This window comes from Hemitrygon akajei, unplaced genomic scaffold, assembly GCF_048418815.1.
Source record: "Hemitrygon akajei unplaced genomic scaffold, sHemAka1.3 Scf000102, whole genome shotgun sequence".
In the NCBI taxonomy this organism is placed as follows: Eukaryota; Metazoa; Chordata; class Chondrichthyes; order Myliobatiformes; family Dasyatidae; genus Hemitrygon; species Hemitrygon akajei.
In genome coordinates, this window is record NW_027331988.1 from 1,384,089 (window position 1) to 1,399,925 (window position 15,837).

Genomic DNA, 15,837 nt, shown 5'->3' on the forward strand with positions numbered 1-15,837 from the left:
AATACGCTGCACCTCAACAAACGTCAATGTATATAGAGTGCGTCATCTATTGGGAAAACGCCAGAATTGCAGGGAAAAAACGTTAACAAGGTTTATTAATATAATTTCATCAAGTTCTGCGGGCCGGATTAAAAAGCCCCCGGGCCGTAGTTTGCCCATGCCTAAGCTAGGGTCGTTTCGATTCTTCGCCTCCTTGCACACACACCTAGTGAAATACTCAAAGAGTGGAAATCGACCATCGTTCTTTTCCTTGTACTCGGAGCCAACAGACACCCACCTTTCCTGTGGATGCGTTCACCAAGTGGATAGAGGCTTCCCCAAATAGAAAATGAAAACGTTACAGCCACAACTTTGTTTGGAGAGAGTTTTTACCCGTTGGCGGTTGACAAGCACTTTAAAATCAGTCATGGTCCCTGCTGCACTGCACATGTGATACAAAATGTAATGAAACTGTTTGGGGCAAAACACAGGTTGGAATCCGCTATTGACCACAATACAGTGCAATTGCTGAATGGATGAACATAACTTTAATGACAATGTTCGGGAAAGAGTTATCATCAACCGAGTATGGTGAAAAGACAAATTCAAGTAGCAATTAATTGACTCTATTGAGGAGGCCTGTGTTACCCTCAAGGTATTTGTTTAGTTTATTACATTTTCGCTTTCGTAATTCGTTTGTAATTATTTTATAGTTAAAGTTAAGGTTGTTGAAAGTAAATTTGTTGTCTGTGATATATCGCGGCATGCGATAACGTCACACCCGGTTTCGCTGCGTGTTGTGGGAAAATACCGGTTTGGAGAAACGGGAAGGAGGGGGCTTGTGTGTGCAGGATCAGCGCAAGAAAGGTTTTCTTTCTACGCACTAGAAACATCACAGAAGCAACGCCGTAAGTTCATAAGATAACTTGTATGATCTACAGCTCCGGAGTTGTGCTCCCAATGTTTTTTTATTTTTATTTTTAGGTAGTAGGATTTTCTTTTAGATAGCAGGGGTCTTTTTTTCCTTCTTTTTCTTTCAATAAAAATATTCTTAACACTTTATTTTCTCTTATTATTATTGATATATTGCTTAGCTTTGTTAATCAGTTATTTGCTAATTTAATTCTTTATTGCATATAATGACATATTGACTTAATGTATCTTTTTTGTTAATCTTCAATAATAATTAATAAAAAGGTTGTAACATGAAAAAAAATGAGAATATATGACAGAATCGGCAAACATAAGACTGCAGAGATACACGGTGAAGGTAGCAATTTAGAATTGCAAAGAGAAAAGTATTCCTATGAATGCTGTTGGAACATGAAACGCCCTGCCTCGATGGGATTTATTTCAACCAATTATCAATTTAATTAAGTATTTATTTAAATTATTTCGAATGATTATTTTGTTTATTCCCATTTAACTTTTCAGAAGTTGTTTTGCCAAGCCACAGGTAGTTGCAGATCAGGGGCTGTTCGATTTGCTCTATGTGGGAGGTAAGGTGCAGCATGCAGGATGAATCCAAGCCGAATGGGCTGTTCGTCATATGATTTTATGACGCTGGAAGTACTGCTTAATAAAACTGTCATCATTTATCTGTGCACTGTCTCTCTCACAACATCAACGTAAACCGGCCGCAGTAGATTATTGTTCTAAAAATATCTCAGGGAATACAGAACGTATATTAAGAGTGTTTACTGAAAGAAGATATAGTAAGTGATTTGAAATTGGGAGGGGAAGGGAGATCTGAAATGATAGAAGAAGACAGGAGGGGGAGGGATGAAGCTAAGAGCTGGAAAGTTGATTTCAAAAAGGGATACGCAGCTGGAGAGGGAGAGGATCACAGTACGGGAGGCCTAGGGAGAAAGAAAGGGGGAGGAGAGCACAAGAGGGAGATGGAGATCAAGCATTTTATAACGCTAACATAGCAGAAGCTCAGTGCCGCTCTTCATTTACATTGATATTTCCACAGTCGGCATGACTTATTAGAACTGTGATGTTGCTGCATGTATTTGCCTCTGAGTACTACGCCTGCAACACTTAAAACGATGAGGTGGTGCTGGATGAGCTGCTCATTATGCAAGTTCTAATATGAATTCCATCCAACACACACTCGACTCAAACGTCTACAGCAGGTACAGAAGTCAGAAAACATAGAAAGTCTACAGCACAATACAGGCCCATCGGAGCAACATGTCGCTACTTTAGGATTACCTAGGGTTACCCATAGCCCTCGATATTTCAAAGCTCCCTGTACCAATCCAGGAGACTCTTAAAATATCCTATCGTATCCGCCTCCACCACCGTCGCCGGCAGCCCATTCCGTCGACTCACCACTCTGCGTATATAAACATATCCCTGACATCACCTCTGTACCTACTTCGTAGCACCTTAAAACTGTGCCCTCTCGTGCTAGCCATTTCAGCGCTGGGAAAAAGCCTCTGAAGATCCACGCGATCAATGCCTCTGATCATTTTATACACCTCTATCAATTCACCTCTCATCCTCCGTTGCTCCAAGGTAAAAAGGCCGAGTTCACTCATTATTCCCATATGGCATACTCCCCAATCCATGCAACATCCTTGAAATCTCCTCTGCACCGTTTCTATGGCTTCCACATCCTTCCTGTAGTGAAGCGACCTGAACTGAACACAGTACTCCAAGTGGGGTCTGACCGGGATCCTATATAGCTGCAAGATTACCTCTCGGCTTCTAAACTCTATCCAACGATTGATGAAGACCAATGCACAATATGCCTTCTTAACCACAGGGTCAACTGGCGTAGCAGATTTGAGTGTCCTATGGACTCGGACTCCAAGATCCCTCTGATCATCCACACTGCCAAGAGTGTTACCATTAATAGTACATTCTGCCATCATATTTGACCTACCAAAATGAACCACCTCACGCTTATCTGGGTTGAACTCCATCCGCCACTTCTCAGCCCAGTTTTGCATTCAATCAATGTCCCGTTGTAACCTCGGACAGCCCTCTACACTATCCACAACACGCCCAAATGTTGTGCCATCAGCAAATTTACTAACTCATTCCTCCACTTCTTCATCCAGGCCATTTATAAAAATCAAGAGGAGTAGAGGTCCCAGAACAGATCCCTGAGGCACACCGCTGGTTAACGGTCTCCATGTATAGAATATGACCCGTCTACAATTAATCTTTGCCTTCTGTGGGCAAACCATTTCTGGATCCCATATTTATATGAGTTCAGCAATCTTGACGGTATCTCCAATACCTGCTAATTAATCCACCAAGGACAAGCAGTGGTACCTGGAGTACGCACCACGTGACCCGTGCATTTCAACTCTCAGTCTGTTCTGATTTGGAATATTTCAACATTCCCTTCTCAGCACTGGAACTTATTCCTGGAGCTCCTCACCACAGTTGTCTGTTTTATTTTTAACTGGACTTGTATCTCACAACCATCATCTGGAGGGATTATTCAGGGATGAACAGTCAGCAATGGGTTTGCTAGTGGGCCCTATCAGGAAAATATATAATTTAAAAGTCCAACTCCTTCATCATTCGGGTCACTGGGAATGTCTGTAACTCTGAATGTGTTCTGTTTTGCTTACCTTCACTGCAGCAGCTGAGAATTAAGCTCTTTCCATATATGTTCGAGATTCCGTCCGCAAATCGATACATTTCTCTCTGCCTCGCTCGCTCTCCCCTTGGATTCTGTTCTTTATGCCCCAAGCCAGTTTCCATTGCTTTGTTTCTGCAACATTCTGTCCGCATCTGACCCCATCGGGACTGTCCCCAGGAACGCCTGTCACCGAGAGTGCGGGTTTTCGCTGGACAAGTATAACATCCGCAGAACTCCTGCCTGCACCAATTCTGCAAAGTGCTTTGTTTGATGGATTGTCTGGGGTTTTACACCATGCGGTGCGCTGTCAAAACAAAATATTCATCGTGTAAATTCTAATTTATGAATTGTTGATTTTGACCGATTAATGGAACTGAAGTTGATAAGAAAAACTGAAAGTCATTTGTTTCCTTCCTGTTTCCATTTGTAAAATATATCCCTTTCACTGGAGTTGTCATTTAGTTCCAGCATGATTTTAATGCATATTTAACGATATAATTAATAATGCAATTCTTAGAAACAGCTCTATTATTTTCTAAACAGCAAACATTGGAATATCTTCTGATGAAAGATTTGAAATGGAAGCCTTATTCGTTTTTCCATAAACGATACCTGGTCTGCAGATATTCTCTTCCACATTCTCCCTTTCTTTCTAAACTGTCACTGAATAAATTCATTATTTCCTTTTTAGGGAAAGTTACGGAGCTCAAAGGGAAGGGAACAGAGTCAGAAAGAACGACACCCTTCCCCGATCTGATGATGGGGTACTGCTCCACGCACAAGGGAGCGATCTAGGAATACTTTGTGATTATGAGTGACCAACGTTGGACAAAATAATGAGGGGATTCCAGGAGCTCGCTGTGTTAAGACACGCGTGTAGCACAAAATCGCAATGAAGCATTGGAGTTTCAATTATAATACGGCTGTTTGCATAGATGTGTTCTAATATAAACATATCCGGATTGGCAGATATAACTAATCTGAGTTACCCACTCAACAGAAAGTTGAGCGATGAAATGTGCCGTTTAAACCACATTTTGAATTCAATGATAGACTGTAGCTTGGCAGAATCGAGGAAGAAAAAAAAAATCACCAAAACCACACGCTGAATGTGGATTCAGGTTCCAATTAAGAGAATCATTTGCTGCAGCCTGAGACTGCACGTACGTTGTTTTCCATTGGTCCAGCTTTTGGTTCTAATGAGGCACGTATTCCTCGTGCCGACGCACTGTGAAACCACACAGTCTTGATAGGGTTCTTCCCCACTGTGAAGCTGATACACCCGGCAGGATACCGACACACTCCAACACCCCGCACTCTTTTGACAGAGTTCTAAAACACATTGTAAACCCACTGCAACTGCTGGAGTCTTGATACTTCCCTCGCACTTCTGGCAGTGGGTTTCCATACCGTGAGACCTCACGCACCCACCCCAGGTAGGATCCTTACACACTGTGAAACACCACAGTCTTTCTTCAACTTTGTATGTTGCTTTCCTTTGTAAGTGGCAGGTCTGGGTTTTGGGTCATTTCGTAAGCAGTGGTATAAATGTTGATATGTTGAAATGTTGGGGGTCAAGCTGAGCAGTGATTCTTACTACAGGTTCCTGATGATTGCACAAAGGCTCTGATTTCAGAATCGTCCAAACAAAATCTGACAACATATTTCCCATCAGAAACGGCAGTGAATACGATCGCGGAATGTAGGACATTACATGTGCTGGAATTCGAATATGTGAGTTAGGATTCGATAAGTTAACATGAGAATTTGCATGGCAAAGCGTTAGTCTGTGTTAACGGTGGGACATTTAATATAGCGGTGTCGCTGGGGTCGCTGTCTCTAAAATGTTAATACTTTGTACGCTTTTCAAAGAGCAAAAGTCATTTTAGACACAATGTCACACAAAATTGATAGTTTTACCGATGTGATGGGAATATCACTTCTTTTTGAATTAAGGGAATAAAATATTTCAATTCATAACATCGATGGAAGCAGTATTTGCTATTTCATCCACAGAATATATCTGGTGGCTGTGTGGTGTATTTGGAAAACATGCAAGATTCGAGACCACCTGACATCCCCCTCCAGTAAGTTTTCCCAGTGACTGGGTATGTGCCTATCTCAGAGTCCTTGGTCTCCACCACCATAGGCAATGCATTCCAGGCACCCAAAACTTTGTGAGTGGGAAAAGTACCCTACGTATTTCCATTGAACTTAGACTCTCTAAACGGAAACACACTCACTTTGGCCTGAAACCTTTATATATGATTACTATTTGTCTTGGTAGATAGTATAATATCTCGCTGTTCTGCTTAGGCTTTCATCAGACTTGTAAACCTCTATCAAATCTCCCGCCAGCATTCGCCCCTTATGCATACTGATAAACCTCTTCTGCACCGTCTGCATCTTTTTTTTAATGCAGCGACAATAACTGGATGAAATAGTTTCAGCCTAACCGGCGTCTTGTAAAATTGCAGTATAATTTCCCAACAAGTTAAATCATTAGCTCAAATAATAAAGGCAAGCTCCCTGGAAGATTTATTGTGTCACAGAGTCCAATGATCTGAGAAAGTACAACGCAGCGGACTGGGATCAGTAGCAATCCACCGATCGGAAGTTTTTATTTAGTTCCTAGTGCGGCCTGAACCAGCCCACGCCTCTGAGACCCCAAAAGGTAAGGCGATGTGTGCAGGACGCTCTTGTGACACGCTTACTGTCTTTCGGTTTCCATTTTGATGTTTAACCTCTCTGTTTACCGAGTCATCATGTCGATGAGGAAATGGACACGGAAACTAATCCAGACGCTAAACTGTCCCCGGAAGGACAGACAAGCATACCAATGTAGAAATGCCTGAAATTGCACATCCATTGTACACTTCGCTTCCGTTAGGAGTTCCAGGATATCCCTGCCATATGAAGTAAAAATGTGAGAGTGCGGCTCCAAACTCTTGGGTGGTAAGGTACGGGAATTTTGTGTTTGTGCAATTATATATCAATAAAGTAAAATAAAAACACACATGCGGGTGACAGCTTTAACTGGTGTATTCAATTGGAGAGAGAGAGAGTGAGAGAGAGAGAGAGAGAGAGAGCGAGAGAGCGAGAGAGCGAGAGAGCGAGAGAGCGAGAGAGCGAGAGAGCGAGAGAGCGAGAGAGCGAGAGAGCGAGAGAGAGAGAGAGCGAGAGAGAGAGAGAGAGAGAGAGAGAGAGAGAGAGAGAGAAAGAAATGCGCATGTGCAAAAATGCGGACAACAGATTAATGCGCATGTGCAAATTTGCTGACAACAGATCAATGCGCATAGGTACTATCAGTCCATAAGTAGCGGGAGTCAATGCTCTAAAAGAAACTGATCCACATTACACTTCCCCCCTCTTTATGTTAATGTAACATAGAATTGTATATGTACAGTGTACCATTTTCTTTCCATTTCTTATTGATTACTTTACTCCAAGGGGAAATTGAGTGATTTGCAAATTTTCTGTACGCATCTCTATACTTGTGTTTAACAATACCGTTTGGCGGACTTGCGTGAGTGTTCCTTTGTGTTCATGGTGTAGCTTTCGCCAGCATCCTGACGCACCATGAGTTGGACCTTCCAGACATATGTGTATTTGTAGCACAATCAATTTTTTTGTGTATTTGCAGTACATCTTGTCCGCACACGGTGTTCCCCTTTGAAATGATTATGTGACATCTAACAATTTGCTGCACCAGTAGTGATTTGGTTTGTAATATTAAAGGGGGTCAATTATTATGCAATCAGAGTCAAAAGAAATCCAGATGAAATCCGATCTGACTCAATGTTGTAAAACAAACACAACAGACAGGAAAACTTCCAAGGGGTGAAAGTACAATTCAGGTTGTCAAATATGTAAATCTGACTAACTACCTCGCCGTCAACAACCTCACCACTTTAGTGCATCTGAGAAACCAATTGTCAATGTGGTAAACATAGAAACATAGAAAATAGGTGCAGGAGTAGGCCATTCGGCCCTTCGAGCCTGCACCGCCATTCAGTATGATCACGGCTGATCATCCAACTCAGAACCCTGTACCTGCTTTCTCTCCATACCCCTTGATCCCTTTAGCCACAAGGGCCATATCTAACTTCCTCTTAAATATAGCCAATGAACCGGCCTCAACTGTTTCCTGAGGCAGAGAATTCCACAGATTCACCACTCTCTGTGTGAAGAAGATTTTCCTGATCTCGGTCCTAAAAGGCTTCCCCTTTAACCTTAAACTGTGACCACTCGTTCTGGACTTCCCCAACATCAATGTTGATGTTGGTACACATTTAAGAATGCGGGTGCTCTGTCGCTGTCAGCATTTGCAACAGTTCGAGGGGCATCTGTACTCTGAATGAATGTCGCTGCTTCATACCGGTGCGAAACTTGATGGCAGCTGGTTTACCATCCGAGGGACTGCTTCAATGTGATGCGCATACAAAACGCTGGACGAACTCTGCAGCTCAGACAGCATCAATGGAAATGTCTTTATGGGCCACGTTTCTTCAAGAGTGCCAGACAGGAAGGAGGGAAATGGACAGAATAATAATGTTGGGAGAGGTGGAGAATGGGAGGAGGACAAGCTGGAAGCTGATAAGTGATGCCAGGTGTTTGGGGAAGGTGGACGAGTTCAGTAACTGGAAAGTTATGTGGAGAAGGAGAAGAGCTGAAGAAGTAGGAAGCTGACTGAAGTGGAAAGTGCATCATGGGAACACGGGAAGGATGAGGGAGGTCAGAGGAAAGTGAGGAGAATATTAAGAGGCTAGAGCGGAGAAGTGAAAAAAGGGAAGGGGCACCGGGAAATACCGAAAGGGATTTCCATCTTCCTGCCATAAGTTTGCAGGTTGCCTAGACAGAGTAGAAGTTGTTAGTCCTCCAGTCTGAATGTGGCCTCATCGTGGAAGAGAAACAGGCCTTGGAACGACCTGTCGGACCGGGAATGGGGACAGCAATTGAAATGCTTGGCCTCTGGGAAATTCTGCTTTCTGTTGTTGGAGCTGAGGTACTCGACGAAGAATTAATACATGTGAAGAATGGTCTCTGCCAGAAACATCGACTGTTCATTCAATTCCACAGGTGCGCCTGACCTGGGGCCAGTCTCTCTCGGGAGTAGCCTTGGCAGGAATAGTTGGTCTCCGCCTCAGCCAAGGAAATTCCGTATATGATACGGAGACGCGCCTGTAAAACGCCATGCAGAGGTTTCAATATCTGACAGGTCGGAGTATGCCAATTATGAGTGGCTACAGGTTTTCTCAGCGGATCGGGCTGTCCCTGATCGGACTACATACCTCAGCCGGAGTCCAGGGTTTTAAAATAGGGACATCGTCCACCATTATCCGGCGGAATACAGAGGTCCATCACCTTGTGAGGCGATCGGGCAACACCTCTCCCCTCTCTGGTGGAAACTCGAACCTCGATGAACGGAGAGTCCGTCCCCGCCCCAGGCTCCGAAAGAATCGGGCACAGCGGCAGTACTCCGGTCCTGGAGAGCATCCGGTGCTGCCGCAGACGGGGCTGGCAGCCCGTTCTGTGGTCTTTGTTTCAATCCCACTGCCACCTCAATACCCTCCCTGTCTTCATGGGGCCTCATGGGGCGGCGGAAGCGCCAGCGGAGCCGACAGGCCTCCCAATGGAGCTTTCGGAGTGACGCTAGAATCTGCCATCGGACTGTTACTTTCCCTATTTCTGGCGTTTCCCTTAGGGAGCTAGCGCCGCTTTCCCATCTCTTCCCATTTAGTAACATATGTAATTAAGATCCCAGCGAGAATCCTCACCCCCAGACTCAACGCAGTGTCTCCCTTTCAGTTTTCCATTTTTACCAAATCGAAAGAATCTCCATAGGGCCAGTCTGCTTGATACAGCCATGTAAATCACTGGTAAAGGTAACAGAGTGACTGTTGTTCCTTGGTTCCAACTAAACCTTATAGGCAGACAAACCCGGAGGAATTAACGTGTCGCGCAATAATTCTTCTGTGTTCTTGTATTTTGCAATTTTCCTCTCCGTGTCCTTATTCACTGAGGCCTTCGCGTTCGGATCGGCCGGGCGTCGTTCATGGGGGTGTCCTTTCTTCTCTCCTAATTTGCTTGACCAAGACCTACTGGCCTGGTTTCCCATTTTAATATGTATTTCTATCTTCATTTATTCGAGTTATTAGTATTCTACGTTCTGTTTCCTATGCTAACCGTGCTTCGTAATCAACTGATTAACATATACGAATACCAGGTTCCCCTTAAATTTAACAGAAATATTTCGTCCATTAGGTCTGATCTCCTCTCCCAGTTTCGTTCTTGTTCTTACCAGATCTCAGGAACTGGGCACCGGCCGGTCAGGGACTACCTTACTCACGCATCGCCCTGGTCCTGATCTTGATTCCCGTCTCTCAGGGAAGTCTCACAGGTAGGGATGAGATTCCTGTCCGAGGGGCCAATTACTCTGTCGGGGCTCAGCTGGATCCCGTACACAGGGATCCCATCCCCGCCGCCAGATTGTCAGGGATTTTCCTTTCCACACAAGACTGGGACCCGGGTTTTCGTTAGGAGACTCTTTATTGACGTGACATGGAGAGCAGCCCTCCGGAGAGCAACGCCCTCACTTACAATCCTTATGGTTGATTCTAACGGGTATGGTTTCTTCAACATTTCCATATTTCAGATTGTTCTGAGCAAGCTGGAGCAAAAAAAAAACTGAAGTCACGTGGCCTCTTGGTGTACAGCTGAAGGACAGAGGGCAGAATGACGTAGTGTTTTGTCGACGCTAGAGGGCGCCATCAGGATTTTATTGTAATCCAGGCATTACGCAAAACAGACACATGATGCTATAGTCCCGCAAAAGTATTTATCCAGCCCACCCGACCAAAATTCTCCACACAAGCGAAAAAACCTTCCTCAGGACCCCGGTGCAACCACAATACCTCTATCACACACAACAGACAAACCAATATATTGTACTCTAAACAGGTTAATGGAATACAAAGTGCGTGTAGGAAAGCACCGCACTGGGAAACAGTAAACATTTAGCAAACAGCTCGCTGTCCAAGTGACGAGACCTCAGTGGTGGCGGGATATTCATTAGTCTCGCAACCCGAGGGAAGAAGTTATTACCCGGCATTCCTAGTGCTGATATGCATGCACCTTCATCCTGACCGCCGTGTGTCAAAGAGATCATGGGATGGGTGGTAGGGATTCTCGACAATGCTTTGGCCCCTTCGTCTGCAACGCTCCCGGAAAGTGTCACAAACAGGACCGAGTGAGACCCCGATCTTCCTCTCGGTGGTTTTTACTCTCCCCTTTATTGTCCCGTGGTTCGATGCCTTGCAGCTTCCGTACCATACAAAGATGGCGCCGGACATGACACTCTCCATGGTGCTCCAGTAGACGCTGCTGTGGCTTCCTGACTAGTGCGGAGGTGTTGTGGGTCCAGGTTAGATCGTTTGTTATGTGCACACCAAAGAACTTCGTCCTCTTCACCCTCTCCAGAGCAGAACTATTGATGATCAATGGAGAGTGGTCGATCTCTGCCTTCTTGGTTCCCCATCATCGCTTCACTTTCTCTTCTCCACGCTGACACTGGTGCTGCTGTTCTCGCACCATTTAACAATCCTCTCAACCTCCTCTCCGTGTGCTGAATCACCATTGTTGCTGATGGTACCGACCACTGTGATATCATCACAGAACCTGATGATGTTGTTTGAGCTGAATCTGGCAGTGCAGACGTCAGACAGCAGTTTGCATAGTGGCGGACTGAGTACACCGTTTGGATAGCGGAGGATGAGAAGTGACGTGATAGAAGTGTACACGATATTGAGAGGTACTGATCGTGTGGATAGTCAGAGGCTTTTTCTCCCAGGGCTAAAATAGCTAGCACTAGCGGGCATAGTTTTGACGTGCTTGGAGATGTCAGCGGTATGTTTCTTTACACAGAGAGTGGTGAGTGTGTGGAAGGGGCTGCCGGCTGCGGTGGTGTAAGTGGAAACGATAGGATCTTTTAACTCCAGAATGGTTACAGGGAGCTTAGAAATATAGAGGGCTATGGGTAAAGCCTATGTAATTCTAAGGTAGGAACGTGTTCGGCACAGCCTTGTGGGCCGAAGGGCCTGTATTTTGCTGTCGGTTTTGTGTGTTTCTATGTTTCTACAACCCTGGGGGGGAGTGTTGGGGTGGAACGGTGACCTCTGTTACATGGGACGTATTGCCCCTTTGCACCTGCCTGGATAAATTGTCCGGCTCTGCGGGTTTGCGTGGGTTTCCCCTGGGTAGCGTCCTCCCCACCTCGGCTCCGGCCAGACTGAGTGTCTGTTCCTCTGGAAGAGAGGAGGCTTCTCCTCAGCGGCACGACATTCAATTGGTTAAATTGTGCACAGGAAGCATTCAGCCTGTGAGGAATGGAGGCGTAGCACTTTTTGTCGTGTGAGGCCACTTGTAATCCGTTCTGGTGTGTGTACTTGCCACATGCTCCTCGTGTCCCAGGTGTCATAAAGGTGTCTGTGCATTTTCTGTGCGGACTTCCGCATCTCTCCCCCCCCCCCCACCCCGTTGCACGCTATCCGCTCCCTTGCTTTCTGCGGGTTTGTGACGTGGGATCATGAATGGATCAGGACAGACAGATTTGAGGAGAACAGAACTAGCAGGAACAGAGAAACAAAACATGCCGACAATTTACCTGAGTAGAGGAGACAGGAACAAATAGAGTAGTTGTTGGAAATATCGAAGGGTTGCAGGAATTTGAAAATCACGGACGTACCGATGATTCTAAAAAGAGACACTGGTCGGATTTAATCATTGCTTGCCGGGGATTACAGACTCAGTGATACACTCCCACCGGCTCTCCACTCTGCCTGGGGGCACCGAAACAACCCCACACAAACAGCAAGAGCACCTCAGGCTGCTGTTCCCGATGGAACTCGGCGTTTAACACCATCATCCGCTCAGTACGAATAAACAAGCTTCAAATGGCTCCGCTTTTCTCTCCGCAACCGGATCCGCAGTTCCCTCGGCGGGAGGTCACACTCAATGCAGATCAGTAAAAACTACTTCTTGCTCGCTGAGAGTTAACTCAGGCACACATGAAGGATGTGTGCTCACTCGACTGTTGTACAATCTGTCATGTTTGTATATCTAAACTTAGCTACAAGATCTGTGATATATTCGCATGTTCTGAAGAAAGTTTTATTGTTAGAATCTCAGCTGACGGCGGAAATTGCAAAATCTTGCGAAATTTCACGGACGTACATGTATGTGTAAGTCACGTGAGCCCCTTCCCCGCTCCCATTTTACCGCAGATCTGCCTTGTTTCCGAGGCTCCGCCCCCAGCTCTGATGACATAAATTACAGTCCTGACTTTCCTTCAGTTCTGTGTTGAAGCGGGTCGGCGGCGGCGGCGGCGGATCATCTGTAGGATCCGGATTAGGAGACGACCATCACCCCCAGAGTCGGGAATCCGGGGAAGGGCTGACAGTCCAGGCGTGAAAACAAGTTCTCATCGGTGAGTACTGAGGCTGGTCCCGAGTGTGGACGTCTGATGTAAGGTAATGCACCCAGTTAACTTCCCCGATCTGGCGGCCTCTCTGCGCTTGCTGGACAGAACCTGCCGGGGTCGGTCTGTGTTGTGGGACCTTCACAACATACCGACTGAGATGAGCCGCCGCTCAGTCCCTCTTGCCCTGGTCCTAGGAGCGTGATGGGGTGGTGATACCGAGACTGCACTCATCCATTGAGGTTTATCCCGGGAACTTTACCTTCGTCACCCAGTCCCGCATCGGGTCCAAACTTCACCTGGATCGATAGCCGGTGTCTACAATTGTTTTACATTATTCCAGGGCACGGGAAGCGGCCCTTCCCCCTGTTGTGTTCTTGCAGACAGAGAAGGTTAAACCGAGTAATCGCACCTTCGGGACACTGCTCCATCAGTCTGAGTAGATACATCTTTCGCCCGTTCAGACAAGGCAGAGAGATCCAGATCTCTCACGGCCTCTCGTTTTGGGTGGCCATCGTTGTGTTTATTTTTGTTGAATCCATGCCACTGTTCCGACTTGCTGAAGCGCAGCCAATGTTTCCGGTTTTATAACCCCAATAAATGCAAGAAATAAGCCTTTTCCTGTGATCTGGGTTTCTCAAACTTGTACAGCACATTACAACAGCACATTGAGGTGATAACATATTGTTACAAATCCTTATGGTTACAGAGAGAGGGCAGTGAACATCGAGTTAGACTGGGAGATCAAGAGTCCAACTTATCACCGGGGAACATTCAATGTGCTTACAACAGCAGCCTGGACGGTTTCCTGGAGCCTGGTGCTGTGTGTTTTCAATGTTTTTTTTTTAAATCTTCGATCCGGCTGAGAAGAGAGAATAGCGAGGGTTTTGAGGATCTTTGATGCTGCCTGCTTTACTGATGCAATGGGAAGTGCAGTCACAGTCCAGGGAGGGGAGTCTGGTTTCTGTCATGTCCTCAGCTGTGCCCACATTTCCCTGCAGTTCCTTGCAGTCAAGGGTAGAGCGGTAGACTTATGAAGGCGTTATGTATCCGGATGGGATACTTTCTATGGCGCTTTGATAAGGTTTGGGGAGGGGCAATGTGCCTAAGCCAAAGTCATTGTTGTTTGATCTAGGCCTGTCATTTTAGAATCTTTTTCTAACGTTTTATTCAGTCCCTGTGTATTGCTGAATGACCACCAGTGACTGTCCTTGATCCCTCACCCACATGGTTCCATCTCCTCATTCACTCACATCTCGTGCAACCTCTCTCCAGCCCCAGTGTACCCACCTCAATGATGTACAGTATATCAGTAAAGTTTCCTGTAACATTTGACATCATTGTGAAGTATTATGCTGCACTGAGTTTTCCCAGGAATTGTTTATTTTTGTTAGTAGAACTACCAGAGGTTTAGTTGAATGCAACACCTGGTGAGGTAAGAGTTACAAGCTACGAGCCCAGGGTGTGGCAGGAAAGATTCCAGCATGTATAGAGCAGTAGTTGGTGATGGAATGTATACCTGCTTGTATACATTTTTTTTATAACAATTTACTTGATTGTATCTGCGGAAATTTTGTAAAATGAATGGGAACTTCGATGAGACATAAAGTATGCTGCGGAGTTTGACAGGGACGTGGACTAAATAGTTCCTGTTTTGTGAGGGTCTGAAACCAAGCACCGCCAGCTGAAGACAGCCGAGATGTTTTTCTCTCTCCCTCTCCGGGTCTAGTGTGTCATGGTAATCACCGTCCTCAATATTCAGCAGAAGGAGAGTCTTTCATTTAATATTGTAATCCTGCAGTGTAGTGATACACAAATGAGTGAGATGTTACAGGTGAGAGGCAGGATTGATGCGCCGAGATCACAGTCTGATCTGGGTTGGTCACAGTGAATGCAAGATGCCAATGAAATTAAATATCCGCGGATAAAATCCAATGCATTGTTATTTTTTTAAAAACTGTACTGTATATAAGCATGTCTCCCCTGTTTTATGTAACACCACAAGTCAAGATCACAACATATTCCTCATAGAAAAACTCGCAGGGGCAGATATCTGTCTGGTAAACCTTCCTCTGGTTTCCCACCTACCCACTCACATCTGACAGAAGGGAAACAACACTGCAGACGGTGATCCACAACAGATCTCACCAACCGACTATATAATGGAACCATCAACTCCTTACACCGCCTCCCCCCACGACCACCCCCCGCCCGGCTGTAATCTCCAGTGTGGGTGTTTCCATACTTTTGTCCACCAACCGAAATGCCGTTTAGGATGGACAGATAGTATCAATCCCGCCAGTGAAGGAATAAACAAAGCGAATCCTCAGTTCCCTCGGTCGGGGATCGGTAAAGCCCCGAGTATGGACGGATCGGTCTTCCTGTTACTGCAAGCAGTAGCCCGCGGACAGTTCCGAGGTGCGGGGAACTCGCAGCACCCGAGTCTTTGCTGATGATTCGGAGCCGGGTTGAAAGTGCGGCGTTTCCGATAACACTGTCAACTGCCCCGGTTTCCCGCGGGAAATACACAGGAAGTCGATGCATTCAATTAGACGAAAGGAATTATTAATTCACTTAAAAGCGATTCGCTACAGTTCTAATGTCGATCAACGTTATCAATTCCATTCGTGTTCATAAAAGTGGCTGACTGCCTTTGTGATGTTTATATATCAGTATATACTGCTTCTTACCGTGTACCGCGGCTCCAGGTTCTGTTACCACCCTGTCCCAGTGAGGCTGTGTTACGGGTTCTGTAAGTAATGAACACACGCTGGTTAAT

At 45.6% G+C, this 15,837-nt stretch overlaps 1 pseudogene; it reads right to left on the minus strand.

The window, feature by feature from the left end:
* Window positions 1-15,837, minus strand: part of LOC140723149 (N-acetyllactosaminide beta-1,3-N-acetylglucosaminyltransferase 3 pseudogene) — a 49,576-nt pseudogene that overhangs the window by 32,121 nt on the left and 1,618 nt on the right.